The 19,675-nt window shown below is 47.4% G+C and overlaps 1 long non-coding RNA gene across 1 annotated transcript; it reads right to left on the bottom strand.

The window, feature by feature from the left end:
* Window positions 1–206: 206 nt before the first annotated feature.
* Window positions 207–5,294, bottom strand: LOC308163328. Its single transcript, XR_013937607.1, has 3 exons — window positions 5,200–5,294; window positions 1,224–1,352; window positions 207–467 (listed from the first exon to the last, which is right to left on the bottom strand). It is a non-coding gene; the product is annotated as an uncharacterized lncRNA (long non-coding RNA).
* Window positions 5,295–19,675: the final 14,381 nt, after the last annotated feature.

The raw sequence follows: 19,675 nt of genomic DNA, 5'->3' as shown, positions 1-19,675 counted from the left end.
AATAGCAGATGTTCCTCCACTTTAGGAAGGAACTACACTAACAGATTCCAGCGTTTGAAGAGGTTTTTATTCACATGACGCTAAGATGGTCAGCCATAGTGTCTCTGGAGTTCCATTTATCTGCAATGAGTCGACAGACTCGACCGAGTGTGTGTAGTGTCTTGTCCCGTAGCCCTGGGTCTCGGTCCAGGGGGTTGCGTCTGAGATCAAGGGTCAGTTGCTGGGGGAGGCAGTTGGTCTCCAGCAGCATGCCAAACTTCTCCAGCTCAGGTGGCTGAATGAAGTTAGAACTGTCAAGGACAAGACAGAAAGAAAGCTTCAGATATCATCAATATATGCCTCAACAAGATGGACGAAATATCGACATGTCAATTAAATCACTGACAATACTTGCCTGATGTCAAGTTTTTTCACTGTGCTTAGTACGGATCCAGTAAACAGTTCCCCAAGTACAGTCACATTCTTGGCTGAAGAAAGAGAATATTGGTTATACATTGAATATACAGTGGGGGAAATAAGTATTGAACACATCAACATTTTGTCCAGTAAATGTATTTCCAATGAGCCTATTCAAGTGAAATTTAACTCAATAACTCAAACAATCCAGACAAAAGAATCTAAACATTAAATTCCATATGTAAATACAGTTACAGTATGTGTAATAAAGCAGAATGAAACAGGAAAAAAGTATTGAACACACTAAGAAAATTAGGAGGCAACTCTACCTCCAATCTGCTAATTAATGCCAGCTGGGTTAGAATATATCGATGGGCTAGAAAAGGTTATTTTTTTGTTACCAAGGTGCCACACAACAAACATCTAATGATGGGTAAAAGCAAAGACCTGTCTCAAGACCTTCGCAACCAGATTGTTGCCCAACATAAAAATGGAATTGGCTACAGACGTATTTCACAAGTTCTGAATCTTCCAGTAAGCGCCATTGGGGCATTATCTGTATGTGGAAGCAACATCACTACACCATCAACCGGCCACGCACAGGAGCTCCTCGCAAGATTTCTGATCAGGGAGTCAGAAGGACCACTAGGAAAGAGCTCCAGAAAGACTTGGAGGCAGCAGTTAATACCAACGTCTGGTGCAAATTCCACTTGAATAGGCTCATTGGAAATACATTTACTGGACAAAATGTTGAAGTGTTCAATACTTATTTCCCCCACTGTATATTGTGTAGATATAGTAAAAAAGAGTAAAAAGACATGTAATACCAAGGCGATTTTGAGACAGGTTAAGGGAGTGGAGTGTTGTACATCTCTTGACAGAATTCACCAGCTGTCGGAGGAAGTCTTCTTTCTCTCTGCATTTCTCAAGAAGCCGACAGTCCTTCAAAGACAACTCTAATTATGGAGTAGAGAGGAGCCGGAAATTGTCATTCACATTTTATGAGTTTCTGATACTGTCACTCAATACTAGGACTATACAGATACATGAACTTAACTAACTAATGCTAACTAAGAATAGTACACCTGGTTAGTACCATCACTTTATTATGACATATTTTACTTTATTATTGTGATCTTGTATCTTGATGCTGCAATGTCAATGTTAAGGAACCAAAGCCAAAGAATTTTACTCTTGGGTACCTGTACATTGGGATGTAATAAAAGTGATTCTTTGGAAGAAAATATCAGATTTCTATATAAACCAAGGAAAACAACTTAAAGCTAGCAGGGTATATACAGGAATCGTGAGGTTAATTTCAATACCTTTCTAAGACTTTTTAAAGACTGTCAATATTTTTCCAGACCTCACCGCCACTTCAAGCTGTAACCGTTTACATCAGTAACACCTTTAACTTAACAGTTTTAGTTTGCAATAGACTAGACCATCGTTTCTCAACGGGGGCGGTACCGCCCCCCAGGGGGCGTTCAGACAACATCGGGGGGCGCTGGAACAGATATTTTAAAAAGGGGGGCGTTGAGGTGTTCTTGGGGGGCGTTCGCGCATATTTTTCTCATGAAAAACAGCTGTCAGCAGTGTTATTACGGGTACGTTCGTAAATGCACGAACGGTCATTTCGCTCGGACAAACCGTCTTTTCAGTCAGAGCACCCATCTCTGAGCGCTCCCAGAGCGCAGTGTTCTGAACTTGGCCGGGCCCTGTGATGCAGACACACGTAGCGCAGCGGCCACATTTTTTTTAAAGTGAGAGTGTCAACAAGAAGATGAAGCTAAAAACTCAGCTAGCAAAGGCAGAGCTTTTGATAGTTTCCAATGTGTCTGGGTAAGCTGCATTGTAGAAGAATCTTGACAGTTCATGTACAGTGCAGAAATTGCAATACTATGCTAGTCTACGATAGAAAGAACCCCGGTTCATCCCATCTGTAATGTCATGTTTCAACCCTTGCCATCCTTTTCTTGCATAGCACCCGCAAATGAACACGGATAGGAGTGGAATAGGCTATATAACTGTAAATAGTTGATTGTCTTTGGATTTAGCCAGTTGGCGAAGATTTATGAGGAATAGGCTATTTAATTTGTGTTGCTCATCTAACAGCGATAAGGTGTTGTTTAATTTACAGTCTTGTTTAATTTCTATGAGTGTTTTCCTTGTAGGCTATGCTTGAGTGACATGTGTTTCAGTTTGTAGGCTCATTGTAATTGTTGGCTATAAGCGAGAGAGAATATTTCTTATGTTAGTTTTGATACTGAGTCCATGTCCCCGCCGGTGACGTAAGCCTGTCGTGCCAAATACTCCCTCCCCGCGTATACACACTACCCTCTGCGCTTATGCGTTCGCTTCCTTTCAATACAGCTTATTTAATTTAGTTAAAATGAGTGCTAATACCATACCACCATACCAGAACAGCACAGCAGGAACAACCTATCTCAAAAAAGCGATCGTATTGTAATAAACCAGTCCGGAAAGTTCTCTGTCGCTTACCAATAATCTAACCTGGAGAAATCAGCTACGAATGTCCCTTCCCCTACTGTTAAGTGTTGTTGTGGATGTTATCCCTAGTGCCATTCTGAGGTTAGCATTGCGATGTGTTCGTCTTAACGTTTACAAACTAAAATATACGATCGCTTTTTAGTGATATGTTGCTCCTCATGTGATGCCCTGGAAACGAACACATAAGCACTCCGAACAGCTGTCAGCGTCTTTTGTTGCTATAGGAAACCACTACTCTGCTTGCGATTGATCAGCTGTCAGCAGTGTTATTACAGGTACATTCGTAAATGCACGAACGGTCAGTTCGCTCGGGCAAACCGTCTTTTCAGTCAGAGCACCCATCTCTGAGCGGTCCCAGAGCGCAGTGCTCTGAACTTTGGAACTGTGTTAACAAAGTCTAATAAAAAAAAAAAAAAAAATAGCATCATAAAACAGTCTGTTTGTATTCTCTGATGTTGTCTGAGTTTGTTTAACACTCATAAACAGCATTTTTATTCACATTCACATGGCTTTTCTGCTCTCTGGTAAACTAATGATAATGATATTCCAACTGCCCAGTTAAATCAAATCCATTATTTGGCATTCAGTGACATGCTTTTTAAATGATATAACACAGAATATTAGTCAACATGAATATTCAGGGAAGAAAAAAAGCCTTTTTTTTAAAATGGGGGGTGGTAAGAGACCTGGATAATGGACAGGGGGCGCTGGCCCAAAAAAGGTTGAGAACCACTGGACTAGACCACTATCATACAACAGAATTTCCGGTTCATCTTAGTTTTTTAATAAAACTAATAAATTCATGAACTTTTACTAAAAATGTTTAGGACTCAAACTCTTTGGACAGAGTCTAATTCAGAAAAATACCAACAAAATTCAAGACCTCCAAATTAAGACTTTTTAATACTTATTAAGGGTCTTGATTTTCCCAAAATTGATTTATCAACTTTTAATACTTTTCAAGACACCGCGGATACCCTGACATACACACATACACACTGTAGATTTGATGCCATCACAATAATTTAGAATCTCTGAATTTAGAATGTTTGGTTGCTGAGTGCAAAATATGATTTGAAAATATACACATTTGACTCATTGCCATAGAAACTAAGAATTATAAAGATGCAATTACGTTGATGTCACAATCAATCCTAGCAACTTCAGCAGAAGGTTTGAGATTAGATTGTTTGGTTGATAGGCAGCAATGTTGAATGGAATTCAGTTTTGGTGGCTACAACCCCAAGACTAGACCTGTGACTTGTTTCTACAAGCTAAAATTCAAAAAATTTCAAAAATGAGCGTCCATACTCAACAAGTTGACCGTTCTGCCACACTCCAGGTGCTCTCTGCTGCAGAGGAGGGAGGCAGGTGTGCAACCAAGCCTCGGCTCACATCTCCAGTGAGTACCTCTCTCTCGCCCAAAACTCTCTACAACTCTCTAAGTATTTGTAAAACTGCATAATTTGTGAAGAAATTACATTGTAACAAGAATTATTCAGGAATGTATCATGACTTCTTCTACAGCCTCCCTCTCCTCAGCCTCACACACCTGTGCAGGCAGCCGCCCCTGGTCTCCCACCCTGGGACACCTGGCTGAACTGGGAGCAGGTAGAGCCTCCAAGGAAAAGGCAGAAACAGGAAGTCGTTTCCGGGGTTCCAGATTTGGCTGAGGAGATGGACTTCCTGGGTCTGAGACTTGGGTCCCTCACCCTCTGATTGACAGCTTGACCCCTCCTCCACTTTGAATGGACTGAACTTATGTGTTGAATTATTATTGATATATTTTGAAAAAGTAGTATAGTAGAGGTAGTACTAAGATAAGATAAGATGGTAAGTAAGATAAGATACAAGATACACACACACACACACACACTCACACATACATACAAACTGTGTGGGCATGATGACGCACGCACGCACGCACGCACGCACGCACGCACACACACTAGAGTGAGTGGCATATAGCTAAGTAAATGAGTGTTCTACCAAGGAAGCTCAGTTCAAGCAATTAGCACACATTTGTCTTATCAAATCTATGGGAATGGCAATTTACACTGTAATTTGGAGGCCATGATTTTATTGTTAACAGGTAAAGTACCTGTATTACTCCCACACTAATCTTTTTAGACACCCCTTTGGCTTTCTTGTCTAGAAATGTTTAGAAAATCTGACCACCTTAGTTGCAAGGTGAAAACTAAATCAGTAGATTAATCAATAGTAAAACATTATTATCACATTTTAATCGACTGACAGCCCTTAATACTTGAAAATACATCCTTTTATAGTTACCTTCCAACATACGGTTGTCAAGTAGATGAATGATTTCAGAATGACAGTCAGCCAGGTTCATGTCCTCCAAGTCCAATTTCCTGAGATTTCGGTTTGACTCTGAAATAGTTGGATCACATTTTCCTGATTCATTATATCATGAAACAAATACATGAAAAAACATTACCTACAGCTAGTTCCAAAAGAACCGGATCAAATTCATGTAGCAATTTATGTACTAGTAATAATTATTCTACAGCCCTCATTCAACAATTGACAGTATGCAATTGTGCTCTATCCAGAACATGGTTAAAATCAAATTTTTTACCTGAAACTGTGTTGAGGAACGGGCTGAGAGAGAAGCCACGTGAACTCTGGATTCCCTCGACGTGAAGTGATGTGAGATTTGGAGAGCGTTTCAGCACAGAAGAAAGGCCCTCCAGGTTTGTCCGGACTTTGGGTAATTTCACAGATAGATTTTCAAGTAGCAATTCTATAAACAGAAAGTTGGAACAAGTCTCAAATCAAAGTATTTCAGTTTCATATTTCATATATTTAATTCTAGCCTGACAGCCCTTATAAACTTAAAAGTTGAGTTGCAATTCTAATATTCAACTTTCTACAGGTACTTTATCTGTTTTTTACTTGATTACTCTAGTAGCAATGTCATACAGGTGAAAAATTGATAGTTGGGGTGGGCAGAAGGGAAAAGGCTGTCACCTGAGTGGCCTGCAGACCGTAGGGCCAGTCTCTGCTGAGGTCTGTGGTTCCCTGCTATAGGGTGGCTCTCCATTGAGAATGACCTCAGGTTGGGGCAGGCGTTGAGCAGGGATTCCATGAGTGACGGGTGAGGCAGGGTACTGACACTCAGATCAGTGAGGGAGCTTCTGGACGTCTCATACAGCTTCTTGAGAGACTGCGCCAACCTCAATACGTCCCTCTCCTCAAAAACCTCTACGTTGCCTAGAGCTGATATCACAATAATAATCAATGTTATCCTGATATCAATCCATGAATGGAATGGTATATGTAAAAATGATGAGCCCATATTGACATTAACAAATCATTCCAATCATTCCAATTTTAGCACTGCATGACAATTCACTCCAGTGTCAGTTATATATACTATAGCATACAACATTAAAATGTGCACTGTGAAAAGCAATCATAATCACATTATTTTATAGCTTATCCCTGCCATATAATGGTTTATTCTAGCACCCCCTCCCTATTGTAGACTTACTTCCACTATGAAGGCTTAGCGAGCAAAGGCACAGCCAAGAGGGCAGGAGAGGAAACAGTACGTTAAAGACTTCACCCCTGGCCCTCCAGATCTCCAGTGATTGGATCCGTCCCCGAGGGCAATCCACCCTTGTGGGACCGGCAGAGGGATTGAACATCCTACACAGTCGCTCATGGTCCATACATCGGCATGGGGGACTGGGCTTCTTCACCTCTCGCTGTGTTGCGGCTAAATTTAACCTTCGCTGCTTGCATGGAGTCCCATGGTCCTCTTCGTCTTCAGAAAGCTCTTCCTTCTCTGAGACCTGGCAGTTGGCCGCCTCAGTGTTTCCAGAAGTGGTTCCAATGTTAGTGGAAAAGCATGTTGCCATCTCTCCATGCATGGACTCCAATGGGCATGTGTGGCTTGCACTCTGAGGTCCTCTACCGTGAAGAATCCAAGCCAGTAAACTAGGACCTGTATTCTGATCTATAATGACATGTTGGGCGATCCCATGATCAAGGATACGGTGCAAGACGTACAACACACGATGTGCATCCTGTTCGCTTACATTGCAATTTGACACTTGAACTCTCCTTACACCCTTCTCTAGGACACTCAGAACAGGCCACAACTCTGCAGTGAAACTGACAATATAGTGTGAGGGTTGAAGAGACAGATGTAGGACATATTTGGCCATAGTCAAGAGGAGGGATTGAAAGTTAACATTTGAAAGGTATCTTTTGACATTTTTGAACTTATAGCCATAGAACATCAGGGTAAAGAGCTTCTCCATGGCTTTCTGTTTCCATTCATCCTCTGTGAGTATTGCCTGGAATAAACAAACGCAAATTACAAGGTTGTTAACCTTCAATAAAAAAAATATATTTTTATGAAATAACAGAGGCAAGAGAGGTGGAACAGAGGTGGAAGATTGTTAAGTGATTTTGGACCCTAAGCAAGACTTCAGATGATTGCAGATAGCAGTTCTAGTAACCATTCTTTTTTATGTCAACCTTTATAAATTCTTCCCTAGGTGGATGAATGGCCTTCTCTATGGTGGTGAGTGAATCTGACTGCAAGAGAAAAAAGACACCTACATTCTCCTTGGCATAAAAATCTCTTAACATTCCTGCCCACACATACGAGGTGGAGATCCCTGAAAATCAAAAATGCAGAATTAACCTCAACCTTAATCAACAGCATCGTAGTCTGAATAATGGTCTGACCCAGACAGCAAGTCTGAGTCGGAACAATGACCATCATAACTCATACCACAGAAAGCCCTTTTACAGGTTCCCTGCTCATACCCACCTTTGAGTTTCACTGCTTCGTGAATTCTATCGAGATCAACAATATTCAAAAGAGGCAGAAGGTCCTTTAAGAGTGACGTTGGGAGGTCTGTATAACAACAAATGATACACTTGATGTTAATTCATACAGTGATTTTCAGACTGTGATAAAGCACAGCAATATTTAAATCATTTTCTGATAATTCATACATGTTAGGAACTAGCTTGGTGGTACAAACCAAGAGACACTTACCGAGAGCACTCTTGTCTAGTACATTCATGTGAAGTCTGGTTGTTTGAAGGCACATCTCTTTCAGGGTTAAGGTTGCATTGGTACATGTTGCTCTCGGCCACTTGCTGCTCAAGGCTGCTTTAATATAATCTTCATGCATGGTCTCAGTGTCTGGCATGTCAGGGACCCAGCTAGACATAGAAACATACACAGGCATGTCAGGGACCCAGGTAGACATAGAAACATACACAGGCATGTCAGGGACCCAGCTAGACATAGAAACACACACAGGCATGTCAGGGACCAGCTAGACATAGAAACACACACAGGCATGTCAGGGACCCAGCTAGACATAGAAACACACACAGGCATGTCAGGGACCCAGCTAGACATAGAAACACACACAGGCATGTCAGGGACCCAGGTAGACATAGCAACACACACAGGCATGTCAGGGACCCAGCTAGACATAGAAACATACACAGGCATGTCAGGGACCCAGCTAGACATAGAAACATACACAGGCATGTCAGGGACCCAGGTAGACATAGAAACATACACAGGCATGTCAGGGACCCAGGTAGACATAGGAACACACACAGGCATGTCAGGGACCCAGCTAGACATAGAAACATACACAGGCATGTCGTGACGTTAGAATTATAAGGTTCTATCTCAATTTTTGGTCAAAATTAAGTTTTTTACCAAATCTGATCCATTGGGTGTTTATTAATGCCTGTGTGGTGTTATTTTTAAAATGTTGAATTTTTTGAGTTAATAATTCATAAAATACAAAGGTTCCATCTCACAGAACATAATGGAATGTAAAAACTTTGACGCTCAATATCTCTGAACTGCCCTAAACGGAGATAGAACCTTGTCATTCTAAACGGAGATAGAACCTTATCATTCTAAACGGAGATAGAACCTTATCATTCTAAACGGAGATAGAACCTTATCATTCTAAACGGAGATAGAACCTTATCATTCTAAACGGAGATAGAACCTTATCATCAGGGTTCGAGTTATGTGGGAGCCAATGGGAGCTGAGCTCCCATAGAGATGGTCTGAGACTCTCTGAGCTCCCATGAAGGCAGTAAAATCAAAAATCTGTGGGGGTCGCTAATAATACATTACCACAACTATTATTTGATCAAAATGTCAATGTAATGAATATTATTTAATTTATATTATAAATATTGTAAAATAAACACGTTTTCCAAAAGAGCTACGCGCACCATTAATCTCCTGTGAATGACAGTAGGCCTTTGACTGCCTGCACTTCACCACCAAGACACCATGGGGCGCAGTAGAATATTGTGCAACAGCAAAAGGTTGATTAATCAGCTGTGCGGTAAACCGTTGGAACACACAGTGCACAGCTGATTAATCAATTAAACCAATAGAGTGAGACAGGATATGTTCATATACCAGTTGCCTTTCAGGAAGTAGTGAGATCGTGCACCTAGCCTATTATTGAGAAGCAAACATTCATTCATTAGCTATACAGGAGTATATACATACAGTAGCTACCATGCCGCCCAAAAAAAGGCCATTTTTTGACCCTCTCCCGTTCATCCAATCTTGGATAAAGAAAAGACATCGGACGTCAGCATCATGGGTTCCAGGACCGCGACCGCAGCCTACTGAAAACAGACCAAACAGGTCTATCTTGTCTCCGTAAAGGTAAGGTGGCTTTTACTTTTTACTAACCTAGTGTACATGTATTTTTCGCTCCTTCTGTATAGCAAAAATAACACAATTATTGGCCGAGATACATGTGTGACTATCGCTTTTATAGCTGTTGTTTCATGTGGGGCTGTTGATGTGGTGAAATGAGTAGCCTGCAGCTGTAGCGTCAGGATATGTTGGTATTTGAGGAGGAGGATGAGGATGAGGATGATGTTTCGGTACCAGTACCGTTTTTAAAGTATCGATTTGTCACCGGTATCGAATAAAACCCAAACTGTACCCAACCCTAACTATATGTTTACATGCCAACTAATTAGCTAATTCATTTCTGTCATTTAGAGCTGAGGGGAGCAACAGAGAGACGGACAACAGGACAGTAACAGAGAGACAACGGGAGAGGAGAGCAATAGAGACAGAACTGAATGCACTGAACTTTTTTTTAAATTCTTTGCATTATTAACACTGTTGTGTTATTGTGTTATTAAAGTGTTTAAGTGTTTTATGGTAAAGCATTATGAGTGGTGTGTGTGCAGGGTGCTCGTGAGTTGTATATTTTGGGGAGGGGGGAGGCTTGTGTATGGGGGCGGGGGGTCCTCACACAAAGGAGTAGCCTAGGGCCACTGACCACCTTAATCCGCTACTGCCTATAGCTAATTAAAACTTGTAAGTCCCATCGCTGTGTGGGCATGATTCGCGCGTGCATGAGAACATTTCGCACTGTTATTTTGGAGACCCCCACAGAGATCAGCTTATAACTCGAACCCTGCTTATCATTCTAAACGGAGATAGAACCTTATCATTCTAAGCTCACGATGTGACATGTTTTGCTCTGGTCCGAAACTAGTCCAGTCTTGGCTCAATTCCACTGCTCTTCTACCAGACAAGCGTAAAGAATAATGATCATAGGTAACATTTGCTAAGTTCAATGTGCTAATTGAAGACTGATATAATATGTTATGTACAGTAATCTATCTAGCAACTCGCTTTAATCTTACGAAAACGTGTTTGTTGTTGGGTTTTCTTGCGGAATGTTGATATGAAATCAAAATACTCATCAGAACATGTGTTTGTTCCGTGGTGTATTCCGGTAAAACGGATCAAACAGATACAACATCTCTTCTGATTAGTATGTTCACCTCATTTAAACTTTCCTCCAGAAACCACCACCATTACGAACAATGAAGCAATGCAATGCAGGACTTGGCTACGAACACGTTTTACTTACATTTCTGCGTTTTCACCAATGTGGAGATACCGGCGCTGCTCAAAACGGGACTGTCGGACGTCTTCTGTACTTATATGGTCATAGAGACGTTACCTTTATCATCCAGAAATAAAATACAATTCCTACAAGCGAGCTACCTCGACGGACTCACATTAGTAGTAGAATGAAACATGTTATAAACACGGTGTCGTCTTTTGATGACGCCATCACTGGGTCTTTTCGTAGCTGTGTCCTGGAACTCCGCCCACTTAGCTCGGGTGCATTTCTTCAAAATAAAAGCTTGTTTAATAGAATGAACCTAAGGCTCCACACTGCCCCCTGGTGGTGTTAGAATGAACCTAAGGCCCCACACTGCCCCCTGGTGGTGTTAGAATGAACCTAAGGCCCTTAAGACAATGTGTACAAGGTGTCATAAAAACCCCCTTGTCAGGAGAACAGGCCCTTCATATACAGTCCATGATTGATTGATTGATTGAAAACTTTATTAGAAGATTTGCAGAAGTAGGTACATGAAAGTACATATTACATACAAGGTCAACTAACAGGATAAAAACCCAAGAAAGCCACTGGCTTATTTCAATTGGGGTCCTTGATTCTCAATTCATCGTTACATGTAAGACAGACAAAAAAGCTAGTACTATCTACAAGATAATACAGACAAATAACTATTACTATCTACAAGAACATGTATGTGTGTGGTTAAGTAAAATATACTACAAGACATGCCAGCATGTACCAAGTCGACGTAGCACCTAAACCTAACCCTAGTTTTCCCACATGTACCGTAATATATATATATATATATATATATTTAATACGTATACTAAGGAGCACTTTGGATATTTCGTCGGGTAAGGGCGCTCCTGTTGAATTAAGTAGCAAGCTCCGTAAAGCCAATACCACGATCTCACTACTGTCCTCTGCTCAGGCGACGGGTTGTACCATTAAACCATTAAACTGTTGTATTGCAGCAATAGTAGTGTAACAAACCTGCTCTGTGTAATCTTATCTCAGGTTTCAGAACCAAGTCCAGTATCTTCTGAAGACGTTCGTTCTCCTCTTTTGAACGGGAGATTTCTTCCTGATATTCAACTATGACTTCCTGAACAGCCCCAAATATCTCCACAGCAGCCGTTGTTAATCGTTGCATAAAAAACCCATTCAACAACTGTAGTTTTGACATGTTTGAATTATTTAAGCTTGGCTCAATATATAAGAAAATGTGTCTGTGAAAACACGCATCCGTATTTTTCGTTTTATTCGTTTTCTTCGTTATGTCACTTTACGGCAGGGTAGACCTTGCTGGGTTGCCAGGTCTGGCTAAGATTTCCAGCCAAATTGCCGCTCAAAACCGACCTATATAGCCAGAAAACTGGCCCACTTTTCTTTTCTTTTTTACACCGCAAGAGTTTATCCATATAGTATTTATCCATATCCTAGTGTAACAGCTACTACCCTCATGCAAGACTGCTAAACTGACCACTGATTCTTAAGTATTGAAGTTTTGGAATATAGAGTTGTACTATAACTGCTAAAGTGTAACAGGATATACATATTTATTGAAAGTAACAGACCTAAAGTATTTGATTTAGGACTTTTGAGCCCACAGTCAGGGGCAGTAGATATGTGTTTTATCCTAGAGTAATTGGATAGACAGTGGTTGGGAACGCTTTGTTTTGTTTCTGAGAAAGGGAGACAATTGGAGTTGTTCATATTGTTTTTCATTAGCAGAGCATGGACTGCTAATAATAATAATACATTTTATTTATAAAAGCACTTTACATATAAAATCTCAGAGTGCTACAACACAGTAAGATAAAGCAAAAAAAACATTTTCAATTAAAAGGCTAAAAAAAGGCTCTATTAAAAAGGTGGGTTTTAAGGCCTCGTTTAAAAGCATCCACAGACTGTGGTGCCCTTAGGTGGTCAGGGAGAGCATTCCACAGCCTGGGAGCAGCCGAGCAGAAGGCACGATCTCCCATGGTGCGGAGCTTGGTCCTGGGGGTCTTGAGGAGGTTGGTGGCAGTAGAACGGAGGGTGCGTGAGGAGGTCTGAGGGGTATGGAGGAGTTCCTTGAGGTAGGGGGGGGCAGTTCCATGGATGCACTGGTGGGTGAGGAGGGAGACCTTGAATTCAATTCTGAGGGAGACGGGGAGCCAGTGAAGTGATTTGAGGATGGGGGTGATGTGATCATATTTGCGCACCCTCATCAGGATCCTAGCAGCGCTGTTCTGGATGTATTGAAGTTTCTGGAGGCAGCTGCTAGGAATCCCGATGAGGAGTGCGTTGCAGTAGTCCAGTCTGGAGGAGACAAAGGCGTGGATGAGCTTCTCTGCATCTGCCAGAGTGAGTGCAGGACGGAGTTTGGCGATGTTCCTTAAGTGAAAAAAAGCTGTTTTGGATATATGTTTGATGTGGGTCTCGTAGGTGAGGTGAGGGTCCATTTTGACGCCCAGGTTGGTAACAGATGAGGAGAGGGGAATGTTCTGGCCAGAGAAGGTGATGCTGGTGATGGTGGATGACCGGACCTGGTGTGGTGTGCCGACTAGGATGGCTTCAGTCTTGGAGCTGTTGAGTTGTAGGAAGTTGAGCTTCATCCACGCCTCTATCTCCTCCAGGCAGGTGGTTAGTGTGGATAGTGGCAGGGGTGCAGAGGAGGTGGGGTTGACTCTGAGGTAGAGCTGTGTGTCATCCGCATAGCAATGGAATGACATTCCATGCCTGCGGATGACACAGCCAAGGGGGAGCATGTATAGTGTGAACAGGGTGGGGCCCAGCACCGAGCCTTGGGGGACACCGCAGGTGACGTTGTGGGTGTGGGATTTCGCCTTTCCCAGGGTGACGTGCTCAGTTCTGCCAGTGAGGTATGAGGTGAACCAGTTGTGGACAGTGTCAGAGAGGCCAATGGTGGAGTGCAGACGGTGAAGGAGGATGTTGTGGTCCACGGTGTCAAAAGCTGCTGTTAAATCCAGGAGAATGAGGAGGGATGGGGAGCCAGTATCTGCTGTCATCAGGAGGTCGTTGGTGACCCTGACCAGAGCCGTTTCCGTGCTGTGGCCAGGGCGGAAGCCGGACTGAAAAAACTCAAGGAGGTGGTTTTGATTTAGGTGATCCTTAAGTTTAGCAGCAACTACTCTCTCTAGTACCTTGGATAAAAAAGGAAGGTTGGAGATGGGCCTGTGGTTGGCGAGGACTTCTGGGTCTAAGGTGGGTTTCTTGAGAAGTGGTATGATGACAGCAGGTGCTCTGCTGCTGATTACACCAAGTGAAATATTCCTTAAACACAGAAGTTGTGACTGAAGTGAGCGTTAAACTCAAGTCTTTGATTGCCAGATGGTATGTGGGATAGTTAGTGTACAAGTTTGATTTAAATCCTATAGAACAAAGGATAACTCAGAGGCCAAATCCCATTTCTCTTTTTTACTCCTACCAGTGCCACTCGCTTTTCGACTTACCCCTCGGAACAGAGTTACAAGGGGTAGTGGTTGAAATCTTCCCCTATGGAATGGGATAACCCTTGAAGACCCTGATACGTCATCAGTAGTATCATAGAAAAGCATGGACGCCCGCGGCTGGACTTTTATTTAAATCTTGGGCATCATATGCCATCAAAGTGGGGAAATGCGACATGGACATTTTTTTTTGTTATGGCATAATTATTTTTGTTGTTATGCTTGTTATAAAGAAAAGGTCTATAATACATTGAAATTACATTAATTACTGAGATAATACGATTGTTATGACACGGGGGCGAGGGAGCTCAAGGACACGACACCGGAGGCAGAATATAGTGTTAGCCCCGTAGGGTATTTATTTACAGTGCAGGTGGGTGGAAACACAGATGATGAGTCCGGAGGTTTCAGCCTGGCGGGCTGGGGGTTTCAACCTGGCGGGATGGCGGTAGTGGTTGGCATAGGCTGTGGAGGAACAGGAAAGCAGGGTAAGTCTCCACGGTAGGCCAGTACACAAGATATCAACGAATCACAAGAATAGGCACAAGAGCAAAGTTCATAACTAATCACAGAGGATACTTGCCAGGTCATTCTTAGGGAAGAACTGACGGTGAATGAAGGGAGTCCAGGGTAGATGTAGCCAGAGGGTTAATTGGGAGTGGAGACAGGTGTGTTGGTTTGACTGTGGCTGGATAACCCTCCAATCACCGGGAACGAGCTTCACCTGCGGCGGAGAGCACGCTGTGCTCGAGTTGTGGGGGCGGGTGCTCGAGCTGTGGGGGCGGGAGAGGGCGTGTGTGACGGCCCAGCCGTAACAGGACCCCCCCCCGAGGGGGAGCCTCCTGGCGACCGGCCCGGAGCCTCCGGGTGGGCCCGATAGAAGTCCCTGAGGAGGACTGGGGACATGATCTGGGACCGGGGAATCCAGCTCCGTTCCTCTGGGCCATATCCCTCCCAGTCCACCAGGTACTGGAAACCCCGGCCACAGCGACGAGCCCTGAGGAGCCTCCTTACCGCCCACTGGGGGTGGCCATCCACCAACTGAGGAGGGGGCGGTGCAGGGGCTGGTGGCATCAGGTCGCTGGCGACATGGGGCTTAACCCGGGAGACGTGGAACACCGGGTGGATCCGACGGAGGGAGTGAGGGAGGACCAGCCGGATGGCAGCGGGGTTGATGACCCGGTCGATGACGTAGGGGCCGATGTACCTCGACGCCAACTTCCGGGAGGGGACATTGAGGGGGAGATCCGCCGTGGAGAGCCAGACCCTCTGGCCCACCTGGTACACCGGAGCTGGAGTGCGGCGACGGTTGGCGCTTCGGGTAGTTCGGGCGGTGGCCCGAAGCAAGGCCGAGCGTACGGAGGTCCAGACCCGACGACAGCGAAGGAGGTGTGCCTGGACTGATGGTACCGACGCTTCGCCCTCCTGGGTAGAAAGCAGGGGTGGCTGGTACCCCAAGGAGCACTCGAAGGGGGACCGGCCGGTGGCTTCATTCACCATGGCGTTCAGGGAGTACTCCACCCAGGGTAGGTCCTTGCTCCAGGAGGATGGATGGAGGGAGGACATGCAGCGGAGTGCCGACTCCAGGCTCTGGTTGGCTCTCTCCGCCTGCCCATTGGTCTGGGGATGGTAGCCGGAGGAGAGGCTGGTCGTGGCCCCAATCCCCGAACAGAAGGCCTGCCACACCTTGGATGTGAACTGGGGGCCACGGTCGGAAACCACATCCTGGGGAAGCCCGTAAAGCCGGAAGACGTGGGTGGTGAGTAGCTCCGCCGTCTCCGCCGAGGTCGGTAGCTTTGCCAGAGCTACCAACCGCACGGACTTGGAGAAGCGGTCCACGATGGTGAGGATGACCGTGTTGCCTAGGGACGGGGGAAGGCCGGTCACGAAGTCCATGGCGAGGTGGGACCACGGTCGACCGGGCACGGGTAGAGGCCGCAGCAGTCCTGAAGGCGGCCGGTGGGATGCCTTGCTGCGAGCGCAGGTAGGGCAGGCCGAGACGAACTCCCTGACGTTCGCGGCCATGGTGGACCACCAGAACCGCCGGCGCAGGAAGGACAGTGTGCGTAGGGCCCCAGGATGGCAGGCGAAGCGGCTGGCGTGGCCCCACTGCATCACCTTGGTTCTGACGGCGTCCGGGACGAAGAGACGGCCGGGGGACCCCGGTCGGGGATCTGGCTGGGTGCGCTGTGCAGCTCTGACCACCGCCTCGATCTCCAGGGTGACCACTCCAACGACCCGGGAGGATGGAACGATGGTGTCAGGAGTGGTGGGTTCCTCCTCTGCGGCATGGAGCCGAGAAAGGGAGTCAGCCTTGGCGTTCAGGGAGCCCGGACGGAACGTGAGGTGGAAGTTAAACCGCCCGAGGAACAGGGCCCAGCGTGCCTGACGGGAGTTCAACCGCCTGGCCGACTTGATGTAGGTTAGGTTCTTGTGGTCCGACCAGACGGTGAAGGGGTGCTCTGCGCCCTCCAGCCAGTGCCGCCACTCGTGGAACGCCTCCACCACCGCCAGCAGCTCGCGGTTCCCGATGTCGTAGTTGGCCTCGGCGGAGGTATAACGGCGGGAGTAGAAGGCGCAGGGGTGCACGGTCTGGTCCTCCGATCGTTGAGAGAGCACGCCACCGACGCCCGTGTCAGAGGCGTCCACTTCCACAATGAAGGGCCTAGAGGGGTCTGGGTTGATTAGGACCGGCGCCGAGGTGAAGAGCCTCTTCAGGTCACTGAAGGCAGCGCTGGCTGCTGGTGTCCACGTGAACTGGCGCAGGGGGGAGGTGAGGGCAGTGAGGGGGGCGGCTACCCGGCTGAAGTCCCGGATGAATCGCCGGTAGAAGTTGGCAAAGCCGAGAAATGACTGCAGCTGTTTCCGGGTGGTAGGTTGGCCCCACTCGACGACGGCCTGAGTCTTCTTGGGGTCAGGGCGAGTCAACCCACCCTCCACGATGAGCCCCAGGAATTCCACAGAGTGAGTGTGGAACGAGCACTTCTCAGCCTTAATAAAAAGGCGATTCTCCAGTAGGCGCTGGAGGACTAGGCGGACATGTTGGACATGCTCCTCAGGGTTCCTGGAGAATACTAGGATGTCATCCAGGTAGAGGACGACAAAGATGTCCAGCATGTCCCTGAGGACGTCGTTCATGAGGGCCTGAAAGACGGAGGGGGCGTTAGTGAGACCAAAGGGCATGACAAGGTACTCATAGTGGCCACGGGGGGTCTTGAACGCCGTCTTCCACTCGTCACCCTCACGAATCCGGACCAGATGGTAGGCGTTCCGGAGGTCCAGCTTAGTGAAGATGGTGGCCCCAAGGAGGGGCTCAAAGTTGGAGCTCATGAGGGGGAGAGGATAGGTGTTCCGGACGGTGATGGCATTGAGCTCACGGTAGTCAATGCATGGCCTGAGGGTTCCATCCTTCTTCTTCACGAAGAAAAACCCCGCTGCCACCGGGGAGTGTGATGGACGGATGAGCCCCTCAGCCAGACAGTCGGAGATGTAGGTGTCCATGGCTGCCTTCTCCGGGGGGGCAAGGTTGTAGAGGCGACTGACCGGAAGTTTGTTGCCAGGGCGGAGCTCGACGGCACAGTCGTAGGGCCGGTGAGGCGGCAGGGTGCGAGCACGCTCCTTGCTGAAGGCCTCTCCGAGGTCGTGGTAGACCTCTGGGATGGAGGAGAGGTCAGGGGGAGCCGGAGGCGGTCGCAGAGGCGATGTGGGGGTATGGGCGGCACGGAGGCACCGGGCGTAGCATGCGGTACTCCAGCTCAGGATACGTCCCTCACCATAGCTGACATGGGGAATGTGGAGCTCGAGCCACGGTCGTCCCAGGATGAGCGGGGACTGGGGGGTCTTGAGGATGTAAAACCGGATCTCCTCCACATGGTTCCCCGAGACGGTCAAGGAGAGGGGTGTAGAGCGGTGGGTGAGAGGCCCCAGGCTGTGTCCGTCTAGGGCTGAGACGGAGAGGGGGGTCTCGAGGGCAACGAGGGGAACGGCAGCTGAGCGGGCCAGCTGGGCGTCCATAAAGTTCTCGTCTGCTCCCGAGTCAATAATGGCCTCGACCGTGAGGTTCTGCCCCTGCCAGGAGAGGGTGACAGAGAACCTGGCTGGGCTGGTGGTAGGTGGGGATTGAGAGAGACGGCTCACCCGGATTCCCCCTTCGGGTGAGCCTGCCCTTTTGATAGGGACGGGCAGGTGTCACGGAGGTGTCCCTTCTCTCCACAGTAGAGGCACAGGCCCTGGGCCCTTCTCCTCTCCTTCTCCGCCGTGGTGAGGCGGGCTCGACCAAGCTGCATCGGCTCCTCGCCAGTGCATGGGGTGTAGGTCGACTCCCGTGCGGAGGAGGGGTTGGCTGTGACGATAGGGTCCTGGGGGCGTGGCGAGCTGGTCTGGTAGCGCCCTCTCTCTCTCCGACGCTCCCGGGAGCGCTCGTCAACGTCGATGGCTAGGGCCACTAGTTCGTCCAGGACGGCGGGTCTGTCCCGGACGAGCTCGTCCTTGATGGCCTCACTCAGCCCCTGGCGGAAAGCAGATCGCAGTGCCCTGTCATTCCATCCGCTTCCGGCTGCCAGGGTGCGAAACTCGGTAGAGTAGGCCGCCGCGGTCCGGTTCCCCTGGTGGAGTGACATCAGTCGCGCCCCGACCTCCTGTCCTGCAGTGGGGTGGTCGAAAACCCTCTTGAACTCCGTGAGGAAGGTAGCGTAGTCACCGAACAGGTCAGGGCGGGCGCAGAGGGTGGCCTGGACCCAATTCAGGGCGTCGCCGGTGGTGAGGTTGGTGATGAACGCCACCCGGGCTGCCGGCGACCAGAACTGGCTGGGCTGATGGGAGAACACCAACTCGCACTGGAGGATGAAGCCTCGGAACTGGGCGAAGGCTCCGTCGAAGGGGCGGGGGCTGGCTAGGTGGGGCTCCCGTGGCTGTCCAGTAGGTGGTGCCGGTAGCTGGGCAGGGTCAGGGAGAGCAGGGGGGGGGGCAAAGGCTGCAAGCGCGGCCACCTGTGCTGTAAGCGCTTGGGTCGTAGAGATGAGGTGCTGCATCTGGGTGGCGCGGTGCTCCTGGTTAGCCTCCTGGGTTGTCAGGCGAGTGTTCAGGGCCTGGCACGCTGTAGCGGCCGCCTGGAGGAGGTGAGTGTGTTCCGCGAGGATCTGGATAGCCGTCGGGCCGGATCCCGGGGTGGGAGATGGTGTCCGGTCCTTCGTGTCGTCTGAGCCCAATTGCATGGTCAGTTCTTCTGTTATGACACGGGGGCGAGGGAGCTCAAGGACACGACACCGGAGGCAGAATATAGTGTTAGCCCCGTAGGGTATTTATTTACAGTGCAGGTGGGTGGAAACACAGATGATGAGTCCGGAGGTTTCAGCCTGGCGGGCTGGGGGTTTCAACCTGGCG

This window comes from Nansenia antarctica, assembly GCF_963989245.1.
Source record: "Nansenia antarctica genome assembly, chromosome: 8".
NCBI classification, from domain to species: domain Eukaryota; kingdom Metazoa; phylum Chordata; class Actinopteri; order Argentiniformes; family Microstomatidae; genus Nansenia; species Nansenia antarctica.
The sequence above is the reverse complement of the archived record's forward strand: the minus strand, read 5'-3'. Positions and strand labels throughout refer to the sequence as shown.